The following is a 19,994-nucleotide window of genomic DNA, read 5'->3' as shown; positions in this document are numbered from 1 at the left end:
AAGTCCTGGGGAAAAAAGTGTGGGAACTCGCACACAAGATCCACTCCCCCACGAAAAAAAAAATGATACGCTTATATGCATAATTACTAAACTGCATGTTTTTTTTTCTTCGATACACTGTACCTTAGTAATCCTTTATGTTACTGGCCGCTTCCTGTATATGGATTCATCGGGTAGTGTGCGGGTATTACGTCACTTCCTCGATGCCACAATGTCTCCTGGGAGCTTTTGTCATTGTTCCCAGGGGACATTGCGGAGGTCTGCCGCGAGTTCTTTCTAAATCCCGCGATAACTCACGGCAGACCTCCGCAATGTCTCCTGGAAACAATGACAAAAGCTCCCAGGAGACATTGCGGCATCGAGGAAGTGACGGAATACTTGCACACTACCTGATGAATCCATATACAGGAAGCGGCCAGTAACATAAAGGATTACTAAGGTTCGCCTGCCCCTGACAGTGACTCGAGCTAGGCATTGCCGCTTAGTGAAGGATTGGCTCAGGCAGCTCGGTTGCTCTCGGCTGCTCTAGTCCTGCAAAGGGAACTGAGTTCCTGCTGTGAAAAAAGTGCAGGAACTCCGTTCCCACGCGTTCCCGCAGGACTTGAGCCCTGCCTGACCCAGAGAGATGAAGAGACAACATATGCTGGATACACTTCTATAAAATATATAATAATACATTTTAAAAGCATAGGAACATGGCCCCCAGACTTTGACTGCACATCCTTCTTGATGTTTCTCGCATCACCGTTCAAATGTGCCATGATCCTAAAACGATGCTGAACAAGTTCCAACACCTGGACTTACCCTACCATTGGCATTACCCATTTCACCTAATCATCTATAAGGGCAATTGCTTTTTTATCTGTTGACATGATAATGGTCTGAATGACCTTTTTATTTTTTCTAAGCTCCCAACTGGCTGGCAGGCCTTTCAGGATGAGCCCCTTCAGACATATCCCAGGTACCGACTGCCTCAAGAACATAGTTTGTCCTCAGATTCTAGGTCTAGAGGAGTCTTTTTTCTTAATTCTAGATTGGTTCTTGGCAATTCATTGATGCTCAAACTGACACAGAATGCTGCTACTGTTTTTTTAAAAGGCTTGTTTAGGTTTCCGACCTTTCACTTTAGCTAACCTTTACTTTCACAATGCCAATCACAACCCATTTTGCAAACAAAACCATGGATAACTACATAACAAGGTGGGTGTGACTATTATTGGAGTTGACTTTAACTTCATGTTCAACCTCCTCCTGGATGTCTCTAGAGGATCCTCCCATCTTTCATTTACTACTTCAATACAGGGCATTTTCACCCCCTTCCTGCCCCGGCCAATTTTCGGTTTTCAGCGCTGTAACATTTTGAATTGCGCGGTCATGCAAAGCTGTACCCTAATTACATTTTTATAATTTATTTCCCCACAAATAGAGCGTTCTTTTGGTGGTATTTTATCACCTCTACAGTTTTAATGTTTTGCGCTATAAACAAAAGAAGAGCGACAAGTATGAAAAAAATATATATTTTTTTACTTTTTGCTATAATAAATATCTCAATTTAAAAAAATAAATAAAAATTTCCTTATGCCAATATGTACTCTTCTACATATTTTTTGATAATACAAATTGCAATTAGCGTATATTGATTGGTTTGCGCAAAAGTTATACGCCTACAAAATAGTGGATAGATTTATGGCATTTTTATTATTATATATTTGTTTACTAGTAATGGCGGCGATCTGCAATTTTTATCATGATTTTGACATTGCAGTGGACATATCTGACACTTTTGACACTATTTTGAGATCATTCACATTTATACAGCGATCAGTGCTATAAAAATGCACTGATTACTGTATAAATGTCACTGGCAGGGAAGGGGTTAACACTAGGGGGTGATCAGGAGGTAAATGTGTTACCCAGGGAGTGAATCTAACTGTGGGGGGAGGAAACTGACTGAGGAGGTGGCAGATCGTTGTTCCTACAAGGAACACACGATCAGTTCTCCTCTCCCCTGACAGGACGTGGATCTGTGTGTTTACACACACAGATCCATGTCCCTGCTCTGTGTCAGGCAATCGCGGGTGGCCGTTGGACATCACGGCTGCCGGGCACGAGCATCGGCTCCCGAGCGACGTGGCGGCGTGTGACCACCCCCTAGACGGCCGGGAGGCCCAGGACTTTATCAGACTCCCACCCAGGATGGGAGATCCCTCCTGTGGACATCATTTGGCTATGGGCGGGTAGGGAAGTGGTTAAACAACTCAGAAAGGCCTTACATGACCATCAACTGATGGATACATAGGATACTATACGTGTTATTTCTCTAACACACACAAAACAATAGCTAGCACTTATTTCTTCTTCATCATGCCTAAAAACTCATTATCCCATCATCTATTGGTCAAATTACCGCATCCGACCATGCCCCTATTCAAATCTCTGTGAAACATCCTAGCCCACAGAACAAATCATGACAATGGCAAATTATTGAACACTTACTACAAACACCAGAAGTCATGGACCTCTCCAAAGAGCTTGCAGACTTTTTCTCTAAAAGCTCTTCTGAACTCCAACCCCAGAATTGTCTGGGAAGCACATAACTGTTTCTTTAGGAGCCTACAAATCAAGCAAAGTTTGAAACTGAAATAATCGATAGGAAACCCAATTGAATTACTCTTTCAACATATATGGAAGCTAGAGTAGCCGTATAAACTGTCATTAGCTAGGGAGCATGGAACTGAGCTCTAAAGAATGAGGGAATTTGCCTGTTTTTCTTGAAGCCAAGGCTTCTTTAATGTAAATTACCATTCTATGAATTTAGCATTAAGTCGGACAAATTGTTAGCCAAGGCCCATAGGAAACAATGGTCTCAGTCTCATACCCCTAACATCTCTTCTCAAGATGGAAAATGCCTTCGCACCCAATGTCACAGAGCAGATGCCTTCAAAACCTATTATGTTAAACTGTATAATTTACAATTGAAACATGTCAGATAAGAATTACATTTCAGAGGCAGGTCTCCCTTCTCACCCCCCCAGACACCTGCGCTGACATGCAAACCCCTCTGACATTTGAGGAACTATCCTGTGCCATCTCTGCAACTCAATTCAGCAGGATCCCAGGCCCAGATGTTCTAAACAAGGGGTGCCCAACCTTTTGAAGAGCAAAGGCCACTTAAGCGACTTGGTAACTGGTCGCGGGCCACAATGAGCTGGCCCCGGGCCACTGGTTGGGCACCCCTGGTCCAAACCTTTCCTACTAGAAAATATTTCTGCCCCTCTTGTCCACCAATTTTCTGTCAGCTTGCTCTAGCCACAGATCACAGATTATACCCAAAGTTGCTCTGTGAGCACACTTTACAGTCACTCCTAAATAACACAAAGCTCCAACCCCATGCTCTAACTACTGTCCCATCTCTCTACTTAACTGTGACTTTAAACTATAGTTAACCAACTGATCCCACATCTACACTAAATTATCCACCTAGACCAGGTGGGATTTATGTCCTCTCATGAAACTAGGGACAATACAAATGGGCCCATCAACCTCATTCACGTGATTTGATTGAAGGCCACTCAGCTACTGTCAAGACCAATGATATCCTTTCTAGACTTATTGACATTACAAATGAGACTAGACAAGGTTGCCCATTATCCCTAATAAAGAAAGGAAGAGGTACAGCGCAAATTCTAGTGTATAGAAATTCTGATGTGATACCAGAAAATTCCTGACGTGACACAAATAAGTGAAGGTGACACAAAATCGTAAGGTCAATTGCTATGCATCATTGAAACTAAACAATTGACTATAAATAAAAATGCACGTGAAAAGCAAAAATAACTTGTAAATGAAAACAATATATAAATGTGTATAAAATCTGTGAATGAATGAGATTGTGCAAGCAAAAAAGACTACAGGTGAGGTATTAGTCCATATGCTCCCAGATATCTTAAAGAAAACTTCTTTAGAAGAATGAACTTCACAGCGAATGTCTTCAGAAAAAAGGATAGTACAGGGCTGACACAACCTTCCACCAAGGCACACCTGAGTGACAAAACAATGCCCTTACCAGATGTGGAGACCACAACGGTGGTCAGACTGGACCCGGGTATATTTAGAGTCACCCAAACGACTGTATGTAGCACACTGGATCTGCTTCAAGCTATTTCCCATCAGTCAGAACGGATGAATGGCTCAGATGCAAAAAGAAAAGAAAAAGGGCCCATAGTGCAGCTTTGCAAAACAATTTAATGATCAAAGTAAAATATTGCACTTACAGATAACATAAGGTTTCATCCTATGCTGATGATTTGCTCTGTTTCATATAGCCTATTTCTTACATAAAGATCCCTTTCCAACTATAAAATTAGGTTTTCTAAATTAAGAACCCTCAATGTAACCCTTCCATCTGTCACTGTTCAGTAACAATCCATTCCCTTTTACTGGACCACTGAGTTGATTTAATATCTCAGTGGTCATTTGACAACTTTCAGCTAACCTCAGTAAATTTGTATCACTTAAATTGTTCTCCCCTTCTTACAACTACACATCAGATCTTCTAAAATGAAACACAGAAACATAGAAACGTGATGGCAGAAAAAATACTAAAGCTGCGTACACATGATCGGTTTGTCCGATGAAAACATCGGTGTTAAAAAAATTGAACATGTTTTAAATTTTTCCTATGGATAAAAAACCGACAGAAAAATCCAATCGTCTTTGTGGAAAAATCCATACATGCTCAGAATCAAGTCGACGCATGCTCGGAAGCATTGAACTTCATTTTTTTCAGCTCGTCATAGTATTTTACGTCACTGCGTTTTGACACGGTCGGATTTTTGACTGATTTGTCTGATTGTGTGTAGGCAAGACTGATGAAAGTCAGCTTCATCGGATATCCGACGAAAAAATCCATCGGATTAGATTCCATGAGAAATCCGATCGTGTGTATGCGGCTTCAGTGATCCATCGAGTCTGCCTGTTTATTTTTATTTTTTGAGTGTAGATCTATGTTTTTACGAGGCATGTTTAAAACCATTTACTATTGAAGGACTTACTACCTCTGCTGGAAGTCTATTCCAAGCATCAACGATCCTTTCAGTACAATAGTACTGTTAAGCTTAGTTTAGCAGTTTGATAGATGCAACATCCTCAAGATGATGGTAGTGTCTTGTCCTATACCTGCTCTAACCTTGCCCATCACAACACCTCCCTTCCTTAAAATTATCAAAGCTGAATGTATGAAATTCCTATGGTCCCAACATATAAAAATAACAACAACACCAACACCATCTTTGGGGTGGCCTAGGTATGCTTGACCCTCTCCTTTACCACCAAGTGATCCACCTTACCTGGATAGTCCACTAGTGATGACACACCTTAGAACAGGAATTTGATACTTTGTCTCTTCAGGGGTTGCATTGGTCTCCTTCAAAATTCCACTTTTCTTTATCTAGGGACTTGACTATTGGGTGTACCCTCACAGCTGCAGCTAAATGCATCCATTAACTTTTCCCAGATCCCTCATATCTATCATTAGACATCATACATTTCAACTGGGCCTGACTTGTGGTTAGTGGAACACTTTAGTGCCATCCACCTGATTTAATATGACCGATGGGCCCCATCCATAAATCTATGTGCATTGCTGGTATTCTACCAGAAACTGTAATAGGCAGTGCAAAGATTATTTTATTTTATTTCCTTCCACCATGGGTGGAAAGAAAAAAAATAGGTTGATTCCCACATGTTCACAGGGAAATGCCTTCCACAATGCTATTGTGTTCTGATGGCAGGAGGGGGGGGGGGGCATGGGAAGTCTTCCCAGCTGGCAGAACACAATGATTACTGCTAGCCACCGATTGCATTTTTATCCCACAGACTGGTTGTACCCAAATCGGTCAATGCATTGACTTGGGTACAATAAGCCTGCCTACAGATTTATCTAAACTCAGCCAGATTCTGCTGAATCACCTGAATGTTGATCCATGTATGGTCGGCTTTACATTGTCTAGCCTCCCTACCACCCCTTTCGTCTTTTGCTCACCAAATGATGACATTTTAAATTCCATGTAAGCACACATGTACACAAGAGGAGCCCTTTCTACATAGTATGCAATTCTTTTTGACAAACAACTGTATACTTCCTTATTTTCAAAAATGGGAATATGAATTAAATAATTCCTTCACTCAAGCACAAATTGTCCAAACCATATAGTTCTCCCCTTAAGGCATTTATAACTCAAAGTTACCAAGAGATCAACTATAAATGTTTAACTCAATGGTACCAAACATGGTCTTTCTTAAAATCTTTCCTGTGGTCTACAGTGTCTGTTATAGATGTCAAGAGGATGAGGGGACACTGTATTATGTATCATGGGTGTGTCTCAAACTCACTCCATTGTAGTCCAAGGCACTTGAGTGGGATTGTTTATATATGTACACATAGGGACTTTTGAAGCAATCAAGATCCATATAGTGGGATGTTTGAAATATGAATTTTCAGGTGAGATTTATGCTGGGACAAAGCAATTCAACACATATTCACTATTTTGTTTCTGTTAAATGTGGGAACACATTTTCGGGATTGCAGCAGCTTTGTTATATATTTAGGGTTTTTTATATTAGGATAGGGGCAGCACATGAGTATACCTAGATATCAAGAGCTAGCTAGCAATTAGTTGCTGCAGACAAATACCTGTCCTTAAACAGATTTTTAGATGTAAAAATTAGTTTACACCAATATAAAGGTCTACCAAGGAAGCAAACCCATGGCAACTAACTAACTGTGGCAAGAACCTTTTTTAGGGAACAAGGGAATGAGGGGGAGCTTACCTTGATCAAGTGAGACTGGTTGTGATACACTTTTCACAACTGCTTCTGCCCACCACTAAAAGCAGACTCCACTCCAATCTAGCATACAGTATGTCACAAAATTGAGTACACCCCTCATAATTTTGTAATCATTTTTTAATATATTTTTATGTGACAACACTGAAGAAATTACACTTTGCTACAATGTAAAGCAGTGAGTGTACAGCTTGTATAACAGTGTACATTTTCTGTCCTCTCAAAATAACTCAACACACAGCCATTAATGTCTAAACCGCTGGCAACAAAAGTGAGTACACCCCTAATTGAAAATGTCCAAATTGGGCCCAAAGTGTCAATATTTTGTGTGGTCACCATTATTTTCCAGCACTGTCATAACCCTCTTGGGCATGGATTTCACCAGAGCTTCACAGGTTGCCACTGGAGTCCTCTTCCACTTCTACATGACGACATCACGGAGCTGGTGGATGTTACAGACCTTGCGTTTGAGGATGCGCCACAGATGCTGAATAGGGTTTAGGTCTGGAGACATGCTTAGCAAGTCCATCAGTTTCTTTAGCAAGGCAGTGATCATCCTGGAGGTCTGCTTGGGGTTGTTATCATGTTGGAATACTGACCTGTGGCCCAGTCTCCTAAGGGAGGGGATCATGCTCTGCTTCAGTATGTCACAGTACATGTTGGCATTCATGGTTCCCTCAATGAACAGTAGGATCCCAGTGCTGGCAGCACTCATGCAGCCCCAGACCATGACACTCCCACCACCAAGGTTGACTGTAGACAAGACACACTTTGTACTCCTCACCTTGCTGCCGCCACATACGCTTGACGCCATCTGAACCAAATAAGTTTATCTTGGTCTCATCAGACCACAGGACATAGTTCCAGTAATCCATGTCCTTAGTCTGCTTGTCTTCAGCAAACTGTTTGCGGGCTTTCTTGTGCATCATCTTTAGAAGAGACTTCCTTCTGGGATGACAGCCATGCAGACCTATTTGATGCAGTGTGCAGCATATGGTCTGAGCATTGACAAGCTGACACCCCCCCCCCTTCAACCTCTGCAGCAATGCTGGCAGCACTCATACGTCTATTTCCCAAAGACCTCTGGATATGAGCATGTGCACTCGACCTCTTTGATCGACCATTTCGAGGCCTGTTCTCAGCAGAACCAGTCCTGTTAAACCGCTGTATGGTCTTGGCCACCGTGCAGCAGTTTTAGAGTCTTGTCAATCTTCCTATAGCCTAGGCCATCTTTATGTAAAGCAATAATTCTTTTTTTTAGATCCTCAGAGAGTTCTTTGCCATGAGGTGCCTTGTTGAACTTCCGGTGACCAGTATGAGAGAGTGAGAGCGATAACATCAAATTTAACACACCTGCTCCCTATTCACACCTGACACAATAGTTTGCCACTACCTAGCAGTATATCAAATGACTTGTTTGTTAGGCAACTATACACAGACTGCTGTGTGGTAGATCTGCTGGTGTACAATCTGCTTGCAATCTGTCAACACACAGTGCAATTGCATACAGATTAAAAAGGAACTTGAACTGAGCATACAGACAACACAATGCAACCATCTCTCTAGGGATGTGAGTCCTAGCTTAGTATACAAAAGCCATCAACTAATCTTATAATTTAATACCCCAAAGGTGGTCAGTGCATAAAATATGTACAAAGAAAATAATCACAAAAAAAAATGACAAAGGAACATACACAGTCTGGCTATAAGCTTTGCAGATAAAAAGGGATAAAAAAATGAAATAAACTTTTAGCAAGGTTTATTCTGTTGACAGGAGCAGGTCAGAAACATTCACAATCCACCAGTCTGGAACAGCTCAATGTTAATCATCCTGTTCATATATCATGCTCCTCAGTTTAGTGAGATATGGATGTGAAGGGACTCTAGCCTTTGGACAATCATCCCGGGGGATGAGTCTGCATTCTGAACTGACCAGAGTTAAATGGGTCGTTAATAGTTCTGATGGCTGGGTAAGGGTAGGATTTCAGACACCAGTGCTTCAGTACGATCACACCAAAACCAATCACTGCTTGGCTGTCATGAGCAGGCTCCATACATTAGTTTTGTGGATCTCTCATACATTTTTTGCACACAACATAGACAATTTTATATGTACACATACCTTACAATGTGTGAGATCAGAAGAAATTATTTTAATCTCTCTGCAACTATTATTTTATTTTTTAAGAGAGAGAACATATATTCCTCTGAATTTTGGTAGACAGTTCAAGCCCTTCTGGGTGTATAGGCCTTGCCCCTGCTGGGCTTGTACACAGTGGGCTAGATTCAGATAGGGTGGCGCATTTGTACGGCGGCATAGCGTATCGCATTTACGCTACGCCGCTGTAAATCAGATAGGCAAGTGCTGTATTCACAAAGCACTTGCCTCCTAAGTTACGGCGGCCTAGCATAAATGGGGCCGGCGTAAGCGCGCCTAATTCAAATGAGTATGAGGGGGCGTGTTTTATGTAAATGAGTGGTGACCCGACGTGATTGACGTTTTTTACGAACAGCGCATGCGCCGTCCGTGTACATATCCCAGTGTGCATTGCTCCAAAGTACGCTGCAAGGACGTATTGGTTTCGACGTGAACGTAAAATTACGTCCAGCCCTATTCGCGAACAACTTACGCAAACAACGTAAAAAATTCAAAATTCTACGTGGGAACGACGTCCATACATAACATTGCGTACGACTCATAGAAGCAAGAGCAACGTTACGCCGGAAAAGCCTTACGCAAACGACGTAAAAATATTCCGCTGAGCGCACGTACGTTTTTGAATCGGCGTATCTAGGTCATTTGCATATTCTACCGCGAAAACTACGGAAGCGCCACCTAGCGGCCAGCGTAAGTATGCACCCTAAGATACGACGGTGTAAGAGACTTACGCCAGTCGGATCTTAGCCTAATTCCGGCGTATCTTGCTTTCTGAATACAGAAAGAAGATACGCCGGCGCAGCTTTGAATTTACGCGGCGTATCCATAGATACGCCAGCGTAAATCAATGCTGAATCTAGCCCAGTATGTCTAGAGACTCAATTTGACGCTTAGTGAGGTGACAATTCATTTATCCTTATCTATACCTACAAGGATAAAATAACTCCACCTAGGTGTCATTTCTAAACTCCAGGGCTGCTTTTATCTCTCTCACATTCTAATTGAGGAACATCTGTCTACTATTGATTACTGAATCAAGAGAATACTGAATCTTTAATGGCACTGAATAATACCATATCTACAATCATGCTACTTTTACAGATTATGTCACATCTCAGCTATTGGTAAAATGACCCTACTTTTACATTTATGTTACATCTCCCCCTTCTAGATGGCTCATAGTTGAGCCTAAATTAAGTTTAGCACCACTGATATTTCCACCTGTCCCCTTGCAGATGGGAAAGGGCTACTGCATACTGGAAGGGTACAGGCAAATTTGTCATTGTGTGCTTTCATCATTTTCAGCCTTTGGCCTTGGCCATCTGGGAGTACTCTATTGGCTGCCACACTCAGATATTTGATACCTGCATAAAGCCACTCCTGGATGACCTGGACCTGGATCCATGGCATGGCTGCCTGGGCCCCCACCCTCTGACCCTTTTCCCACAATTCTTCTCTGTCCATCTCAGCAGAAGGCCTTTCAGTACAACCCCTTAGTTCCTCTGGGCTGACATCAAACCCATCACCCAGTAGCCTCAGTGCTATGATCCACAGCTGCTGAAGGAGCAGATTCAGATGGGGGTCAGATTTACACTTTCATCCAGTAGTCTTTCCTCTACAGTGCACAGCACCAAATCTGCAGTGATGGTACTCGTAACTGTGGGGACAGAAGATAATGTCACAGGAGACATATCCTTCTACACTGTACCCCTCAGCAGAAGACCTTTCAGAATGAAAGCAGAACTGACCTGAATACTAAGTTTACTTTTAGCCCTTTTGCGTTACATATATTTAGGGTGTAACATGTTTAACATGTTGCTCTGAGCCTCCAGGGTCCCCCACACATTACAGCGAATGTGCGTTCCTTTCCACCACAACCACCACATTTAAAATTGGTGCAGCTGTGTGGGGCTCCACCCACACAAAGATCACACAGTTGCTTCAAAGCTTAGTAAATGAGGTAACACTTCACTTTGCAAAGAATACCCAATCATCTGCAAAAAAAAACAGCATTTTTGCTTGCACATGATTGGATGATGGAAGTCAGCAAAGCTTCTTCTCATTTACTAAGCTCTGAAGCAATTGCACATGCATAGTGCAACGGCACTTTTCAAAGAGCACAGTCTATTTACCTTAAGTAAATCAACCTCAATGACCACTCTTTGTCATAAATTCCTGCAACTGCTTCAGAGTTGCTGTAGGCTTCTTGGTAGCTTTCTGACCAGTTTCCTCCTGTCTCTTTCATCCAGTTTGGAGCCACATCCTGATCCAGGGAGGGCCTGTGTTGTACCAAATACCTTCCAATTCCTAAACATGTACTTAACTGTGCTTCTAGACATGATAATCCTGACTTGTGCCTCTCCACAACTTTATCCCTGAGATCCCAGTGACAGTGCTTTGCCACCCATAATTGACTGCTTCAGTTGCACTATCAGGGTCTGAATTGCACAAGGAAAGTTTTTTTCATGTTGAGCTACTCAAAATGGCCACAGCCGAGTAATTTTTAGAAGGGGGGGGGGGCGGTGAGCCTTTTTCCAACTCAGTGATTCTGTTTTTTTATTTATTTCTGCCATGTTGGTGTAATATGTTTCACTTGAATGTTATAAGTAAATATAGTTGGATTCAGAAAAAAAATGGTGTCTGAGTTAATTTCAGGCTGCAAAGCAACAAAATGTGATTATATTAAAGGGGGTGATTCTCTTCTATACCCACTGCATATTATATATTTTATATACATATATTAAATGTGTACATGTACATAGTATATATTTGTATATATACATATTATGTACGGTATATATATATATATATATATATATATATATATATATATATATATATATATATATATATATTCATATCCAAAACAAGTGGTTGCAGCGCTATTTTTTAATTTTTTTTATTCCATGCATATATTTGCAATCTGCCCACAGCGCTTTGCTAGAAAGAGAATTTTCATGTATAGAAAAGGGCGACTGACAGAATTGGAGATAGTCTAAATCCTTTGAAATCCTCTGAAAACCTCAGTGAAAACTAAAGTTGGAAAGAGGTAAATCTATCTATATGACAGCAATTGGTAAATACTAAAAGACCTAGAAAATACTTTTACGTATTGTAACACACATGGAAAAGGTATATAATAAATACAGTGCAGCAAAAAAAAAAATTTGGTGCCTTGCTTTATGAGATCTGTTCTTATGGTTGTTTGGGGCATTGCTTTTGAAAACGGCATTGGTTAGACTGCATCAGCTCTAGTTTCTTAGATATTGTCAAAATTTGATAATTTTTTAGTCAGTTTTTGAAAAGATCTTGCTGACCAGTTTGTTCTTTTACCTAGTTAAGTTTTGCCTACAAGTTAGCAGATATAGTAAGAGTGTTTATGTACTTCCAACTTTAATTTTCATCATAAACAAAGGATTCCAAAGTGTAAGTTATTAACTAACTGTATTATAGTTACGATCGTATAGGAGATATGTGTTTATTGCCACTCATATTGTTTCATTTTTGCAGATTGAGCTCTATAGAAGTTGTGGCTACTAGACTTTCGTTTTGTTTAGTTTTTATTCGTAAAATACATAATTTCATTCTGTTATATTCCTTATGTTACGTTAATCCCTTTTTGGATAATTCATTATTTCTGTAGAGTATAGATATTCGTTATAATGAATCGATTTGTTTTATTGTTTAATTGTTTTGTTTTTGGATAATTCGTTATTTATGCATATATATCGTGATAACAAATTTGAATTCTGAAAGTCGTTTGTTTATTGAATTCATTAACACACACACACACACACACACACACACACAATGACATTGTCTCTTCTGCTGCTTCTCAAAATTTGTCTCCCCTGCTCAAATGCAATACAACAGCATTCTCAGGAATGCAGTTTGCCAGTGGTTGTTCTGTGTCACTGTTCCTGGGACCAGGAGGAATCTGATGTTTAGTGCTTGAATCCATTAGCACACACGCAATATCTCTTCTGCTGTTTCTCAAAACTCATCTCCTCTACTCAAATACAACACCCTTCTCACTCAGTTCTCAGGAATGCAATTTGCCAGTATTAGTAATCCAACCTCCAGCACAAAGTTAATCAGCTGATTGGGCTGTAAGAGAGACTGAAATATTTGCCCATTCCTCCTTGCAATACCACTCAAGCTCAGTGAGGTTGGATGGAGAGCGTTTGTGAACAGCAGTTTTCAGTTCTTTCCACAGATTCTCGATTGGATTCAGGTCTGGACTTTGACTTGTCCATTCTAACACCTGGATATGTTTATTTGTGAACCATTCCATTGTAGATTTTGCTTTATGTTTTGGATCATTGTCTTGTTGGAAGACAAATCTCAGTCCCAGTCTCAGGTCTTTTGCAGACTCCATCAGGTTTTCCTCCAGGATGGTCCTGTATTTGGCTCCATCCATCTTCCCATCAATTTTAACCATCTTCCCTGTTCCTGCGAAGAAAAGCAGGCCCAAACCACGATGCTGCCACCACCATGTTTGACAGTGAGGATGGTGTGTTCAGGGTGATGAGCTGTGTTGCTTTTACGCCAAACATAGCCTTTTGCATTGTTGCCAAAAAGTTAGATTTTGGTTTCATCTGACCAGAGCACCTTCTTCCACATGTTTGGTGTGTCTCCCAGGTGGCTTGTGGCAAACTTTAAACGACACTTTTTATGGATATCTTTAACAAATGTCTTTCTTCTTGCCACTCTTCCATAAAGGCCAGATTTGTGCAGTATACGACTGATTGTTGTCCTATGGACAGAGTCTCCCACCTCAGCTGTAGATCTCTGCAGTTCATCCAGAGTGATCATGGGCCTCTTGGCTGCATCTCTGATCAGTCTTCTTCTTGTATGAGCTGAAAGTTTAGAGGGACGGTCAGGTCGTAGATTTGCAGTGAAAGAGACACAAAGCGGCGCCTTCTAGCAGATGAAAAATGTATTTTAAAATAGTAATAGTATATAAAAAACCTACTCACAAAACGAGTGTTAGGTCAGGCATAGAAACATATGAGCTGTCATCCGCTGGAGTCCCAGTGGAGGCAGTCGTCACTCGTGCTGAAATGTAACTATCTCCTTGCCACAAGCGGCAGCGGCGGTGGGGACCGGACGCTCTCGGAACCAAAGAGAAGGGAGCTGGTTTCCACGGTGTGCTGCGTATCTGACGTCACTTCCGGGCGTGGGAGGATCCCGGTGGAGGCAGTGACGACTGCCTCCACCGGGACTCCCGCGGATGACAGCTCATATCTTTCTATTCCTGACCTAACACTCGTTTTGTGAGTAGGTTTTTTATATACCATTACTATTTTAAAATAAATTTTTCATCTGCTACACTTAGAAGGCGCCGCTTTGTGTTTCTTTTGCTGTTCTACAGATTGCTTCATCTGTCAGCTGGCTGCCATCTAGCGAAGTTTTACTATTACAGTGTTATGGACATTTGACATGGACTAATGCATATCCATTAACTGTTTACCTGGACTCTGGTCATTTCACTATTCACTCCTCCCTCCCCCCAGTATGTATTACACATAGGTACACATTGGGAGTGCGCTCAATTATTTTGTTTTTGTAGATTTGCAGTGGTCTGATACTCCTTCCATTTTAATATTATCGCTTTCACAGTGCTCCTTGGGATGTTTAAAGCTTGGGAAATCTTTTTGTATCCAAATCCGGCCTTAAACTTCTCCACAACAGTATCTCAGAAAATTACGTAGTTGTCGCAGAGTCCGTTTTTAATCCATAAAGGGCATAAATCACCTAACATTCATAAATTGTTTGGAATAACTTGCTTTTAAACATCAGGTATGATGTTGTATTGATCAGGTAGTGTAAGGGTTAGGGTTAGGGTTACAGACAGGGTTAGGGTTAGGGTTACAGATAGGGTTAGGGTTACAGACAGGGTTAGGGTTAGGGTAACAGATAGGGTTAGGGTTACAGACAGGGTTAGGGTTACAGACAGGGTTAGGGTTACAGATAGAGTTAAGGTTAGGGGACCTCCATGATAGGCGGAACATCAAACACAGCCTCTGCTGGGAAACTGAGTGTTCCGCCTATCACGGAACAGGACGAGGAGGCGGTGCGGCGTTTGAACAATGGACGCCCGAAGTCTGTCTCTGCATACAGGGATAAGGCATGGAGATCTGGAGATCTTGAGATCAGTGAGGTAGGCAATGGGCACAGTGAGGTATGAAATGGGCACAGTGAGGTATGCAATGGGCACAGTGAGGTATGCAATAGTCACAGTGAGGTATGCAATGAGCACAGTGAGTTGTGTTGGAAAGGGGGTCATCTTATACGGGGAGTATATCCCAAAACCAAATTTTTAGCTGGAAAATTAGGGGGTCGTCTTATAAGCCCAGTCACCTTATACGCTGGCAAATACGGTAAGCAACACAAATAACTAAACTAAAAAATCCCAACTACTTACAAATCATAACCATTTTAATTTGAGGAGGTACTAAGCATGTCAAATTTCCCAGAAATGTTTATTTATTTTTTTACAATATTTGACACCTACTTATATGAGACTGGAGTATAACAGTTGGTAAAAGTAACACAGATAGGTGAATTTTCATTTTAAATTTTGCATCATATAATTTAACCAGTCAAATTAAGATATTTTTCCTACTGTATAATGGTACTGTATAATGGTACTGTATACTGCTACATTACATCATACGTAGATAATTGACAGACCAGCATTTTTGTACATAACAGTGGGGTTAATTTACTAAAACTGGAGAATGAATAATCATGCATGGTAGCCAATCAGCTTTCAACTTCAGCTTGTTCAATTAAGCTTTCACAAAAAAAAAAAATGGAAGTTGATTGGTTTCCCTTCAGGTCTGCACCAGATGTTGCACTCTCCAGTTTTATTAACTTAAGCCCATGACTAAGCTCTGTGGGTGGAGTGAAACGCATTGGAGACGTGACCTGGTTGGAGCCTGGGCTGAGGCTATTATACACCTTCTTATGGGGTTTTGCAGAGATGTGCAACTTCCAGGACTTTTCAGTTTTCCATGAAATCATTCCCAGTGTTGCACTATTGCGATGTCACTTTGATTACAAACACACTGCTTATAATACAGCCAGGCACAAGTATAACCCTTCAAAACTAAACAGAAACTACGCACTATACATTATATTTATATATATATATATATATATATATAGTCAAAACAAAATGCTTTTACTTCAGCTTAAAGGGGACTATTGAATTCTGGCCATTTATCTGAGTATAAATTAGATTCCTGGAGCCTTTTTTCTAGACTGGAAGAAGAATCTGTGATTATTGAGTAACGAAAATCGGATACCTAATCCTCAACCTTTGTAAAATCCTTTAATTCTTTTCAACCATTTTAATGTCAGGTAATTAAGGTGGTGTATATTAATTTATACCCCCACATACTCTGTGTGAAACGTGGATTGGCCAGTTTGCCTGAACAATCCACAAACCAGTCCATTCTATCACAAGTGCCCAATAAAAAAAAAAAACTGTTCTGTTAATGGTAATAAGCAGATATATGATAAGTTATTGGATGAGATTGCGGAGTTGATTTACTAAAAATGGAGAGTGCAAAATCTAGTGCAGCTCTGCATAAAAACCAATCAGCTAACAGTTTTTTTTTTTGTTAAAGCTTAATTGAATAAGCTGGAGTCAGAAGCTGATTGGCTTCCATTAACAAGTGCACCCATTTTTGCACCCTCCAGTTTTAGTAAATCAATCCCACAGTCACCTTTCAGTAGACTCATGCTAATGAACATGTGACTCTATTTCTGCTCTGGTGTTTTCAAAAAATACAGAAAGTAATTAAAAAACAGTCTGTTTATGCAGTAAAGCATGCTTGTTATTCTCACTATGGAACCTAAGGGTTTAATCCTCTGCATTGTGTAAAAAGGCAGGTTGATCATGTACTAGTCACTGGAGTTGGATGTGTATTGCTAGAGAGTTTTTTTTTCTTGGGAAAGTGCATGTGATCAGCACAGAGCCAATCAGCACTATCCAGACAGAGGGTCAGGGGTCATGCATCCTGATAGGACAGCTCAATGCAGTATGAAAACTCCTTCTACAAGCTTTAACCAGACACTGATAGAAGTCACAAGATTGATATATACTGCTGATGAGAAAAAGTATTTAGCAGTTTATGCTTACTAAAATAATTGCATTTCCATGTTCTGTGTACTGTGGGAAAGCAGATATAGTGAACACAGGGTCCTGGGTTTAGTAACACTTTACATTTTTTGTTGTTTAGGAGAAATATACCCATTTTTCATTGAATTTCACTTTCACTAAAGCTTGAAACATTTTAATGCCTGCAAGACAACCAAGAACTTATCATATGTAAAATGTTATGCCTGATGGCCAATAGTCAAATGACCAATTGTGGTCACAGCACCCTCACTGTCACTTATAGAGAAAGAATTGTGTATTTTCAGGGAGTTATATTTATATCAAGCTGTGTTTATTTAAAAAAAAACATTGAAAATAATATACATTTTCTTGAAAAAGCCAGGGTTGAAGATAATACTACTAAAAGTTCATTGTGCCATCAAGCTACCATGGAGTTAAAATAGCTATTAGATGCTTAATGGTAAATGAAAGATTACGGGATGATCTGCTTACTGAAAACATTTCTATTCATGATCATTTTGCTATAGCAACATAGTGTTCATTATTAGAAAAGGCCTTTATTTGACATCTGCATAATTTTGTCATCATTGCTGAACATCAACTAGAACTTACAATACTCACCCTGGTATAAATGTCAGTTGAATAATGTTAATAATAACTATATGCAAAAAGGTTAACAAGACCCATCATGTTAGGTATATTTATCCAAAGCTGTCACCGTGTATGGCTGTGTAATGATTTGTACAATGGGTGTCAGCTTTCCTAGAGTCCCCAAAATGTTCTAAACTTTGAGCGCTTGTCACACATGGAAAACAAATGTGGCTAAATCTATGAACAGGGCAGCCATCAGAAATTGTGGGGCCCCTAACACAGCTTTGGGCCTGGGCCCCTCCAAGCCTGACTACCAACATTCCCCAGGGCCTGTCCACTGGCCGTCCCACCGAATCCACTCACTAGCCATTCCATCAAGTCCTTCATTGCCTCAGCCCCCCTCACACCTGTACGCTCTCAGCCCCCCCACACCTGTACGCTCTCAGCCCCCCCTCACACCTGTACTCTCTCAGCCCCCTTACACCTGTACGCTTTCAGCCCCCTCACCTGTACACTCTCAGCCCCCCTCACACCTGGGGGGTGTACGCTCTCGGCCTCTTCTCACACCTGTACGCTCTCAGCCCCCTTACATGTGTATATATGACACACGTGTACACACACAGGCATGTACACACACACAGCCACACCACCTCACTCGTACAAAAGCCTTTAATTGTAAGATGGTCCTCCTAGTCCCAGCTCCTGTTTCCACATGTGGCTGAGACACAGATAGGAGCTGCAGTCCAGCATAAAGTACACTGAGTACCGGCAGCTCACACGAGGGGTGCACATGTAAATGGCCAGAGGTGGCAGCAAAGAGCTCGATTTGAGCTCAATGACACAGAGCAGCAGCTGCTGACTCACACACATACATAAGCATTCACGGAGCTCCTCTGCACCCGCCCCTGCTCTCTCACATCCCTGCCAGTTGGCCAGGTCCCTCCATACGCTTGGGCCCCTTACAAGTGTATGGGCTGTACCCCCTGATGGCAGCCCTGTCTATGAAAGGCTGATTTTCAGAAAAATAATTTTGGGGGTACACTGATGAATTTTTGAGGGGCCTTCTATAACAAGTAACATACAATGTGGTACCTTATAGTGCCTAGTATCTATTAAGGTTTAAAGGTTTACAATACAAGGCTAGTGTTGTTGCTGCTGTTGTTTTGTTTATACTTCACATTCTACATACTTAAAGCTAATCTCCGGGCACAAAAACTTTTAATAAATATATTCCTTAACCTCCTGGGCGGTGTTCCCGAGTCTGACTCGGGGTGAGATTTTTGGGCTAGGATCGGTAACCCCGAGTCAGACTCGGGCTCGCCTCGCTGGATGTACAGGGAGTTTTACTTACCTTGTCCCTGGATCCAGCGATGCCACCGCGCTGTGTGAGCGAGCGGGACCTCGCTCGATTCACACAGTGCCTCCGTGTGACGCCGATCTCCGTTCCCTGCGACGTTACGACGCACGGGAGCGGAGAACGGCGCCAAATTCAAAAAAGTAAACAAACACTATACATACAGTATACTGTAATCTTATAGATTACAGTACTGTATGTAAAAAAAACACACCCCCCTTGTCCCTAGTGGTCTGTCCTGTGTCATGCATGTAATTTTATATAATAAAAACGTTTCTTTCTCCCTGCAAACTGTAGATTGTCCATAGCAACCAAAAGTGTCCCTTTATGTCAAAAATTGTTTTAGATCAGCTAAAAAACAGCGATAATAAATTATAATCACTTGCAGAATTGTGCGATAGCGATTTGTGGGGAAATTCGTCATAAAAAAAAAAAAATAATGACAGCAACAATTCTGCAACTGAGAAAATTTCAGTGATTTTGATTTGATTACATTATTGAATAATTTTTATTATAATTATATTATTATTTGTTATAATTATTTATAATTATTTATTATATTATAATTTATCATTTTGTTTTTAAAAAAATGTCATACCCGGGATGCCTATTAGAAGCTTGTTTGGTCAGATTTAAGTGAGTTATTTCTAAAAATGACAGACCTACAATATAAAACGCCAAATTTCCTTGCAAATAATGGTACCGCTTTTCAGCATGTTTTTTCTGAAAGAATCATACCGCCAGGGAGGTTAATAGCCCATCCACTTTGTGTGCTTCAAATGCCTTTGCAAACACAGATGTCGCCTTGTAAAAGTATAAGTGACATTGTCAATGTGCTTAACTGAACGTTTCCTGTGCAGGGCAGACCCTGTAGGCTTAATAAAGAAGACTACAAAAGTGGGTGGATGCAAGAC

General features: G+C 41.0%; 1 protein-coding gene across 1 annotated transcript in view; it reads left to right on the top strand.

Annotated features, from left to right (window-relative positions):
• The window catches only part of CNR1 (cannabinoid receptor 1), a 103,241-nt gene that overhangs the window by 33,642 nt on the left and 49,605 nt on the right, over positions 1-19,994 (top strand). The gene's annotated exons all lie outside the window — the stretch shown is intronic.

Source organism: Rana temporaria, chromosome 4 (genome assembly GCF_905171775.1).
Source record: "Rana temporaria chromosome 4, aRanTem1.1, whole genome shotgun sequence".
NCBI lineage: Eukaryota > Metazoa > Chordata > Amphibia > Anura > Ranidae > Rana > Rana temporaria.
Note: the sequence above shows the minus strand (reverse complement) of the source record. Positions and strands in the feature narration are given on the sequence as shown.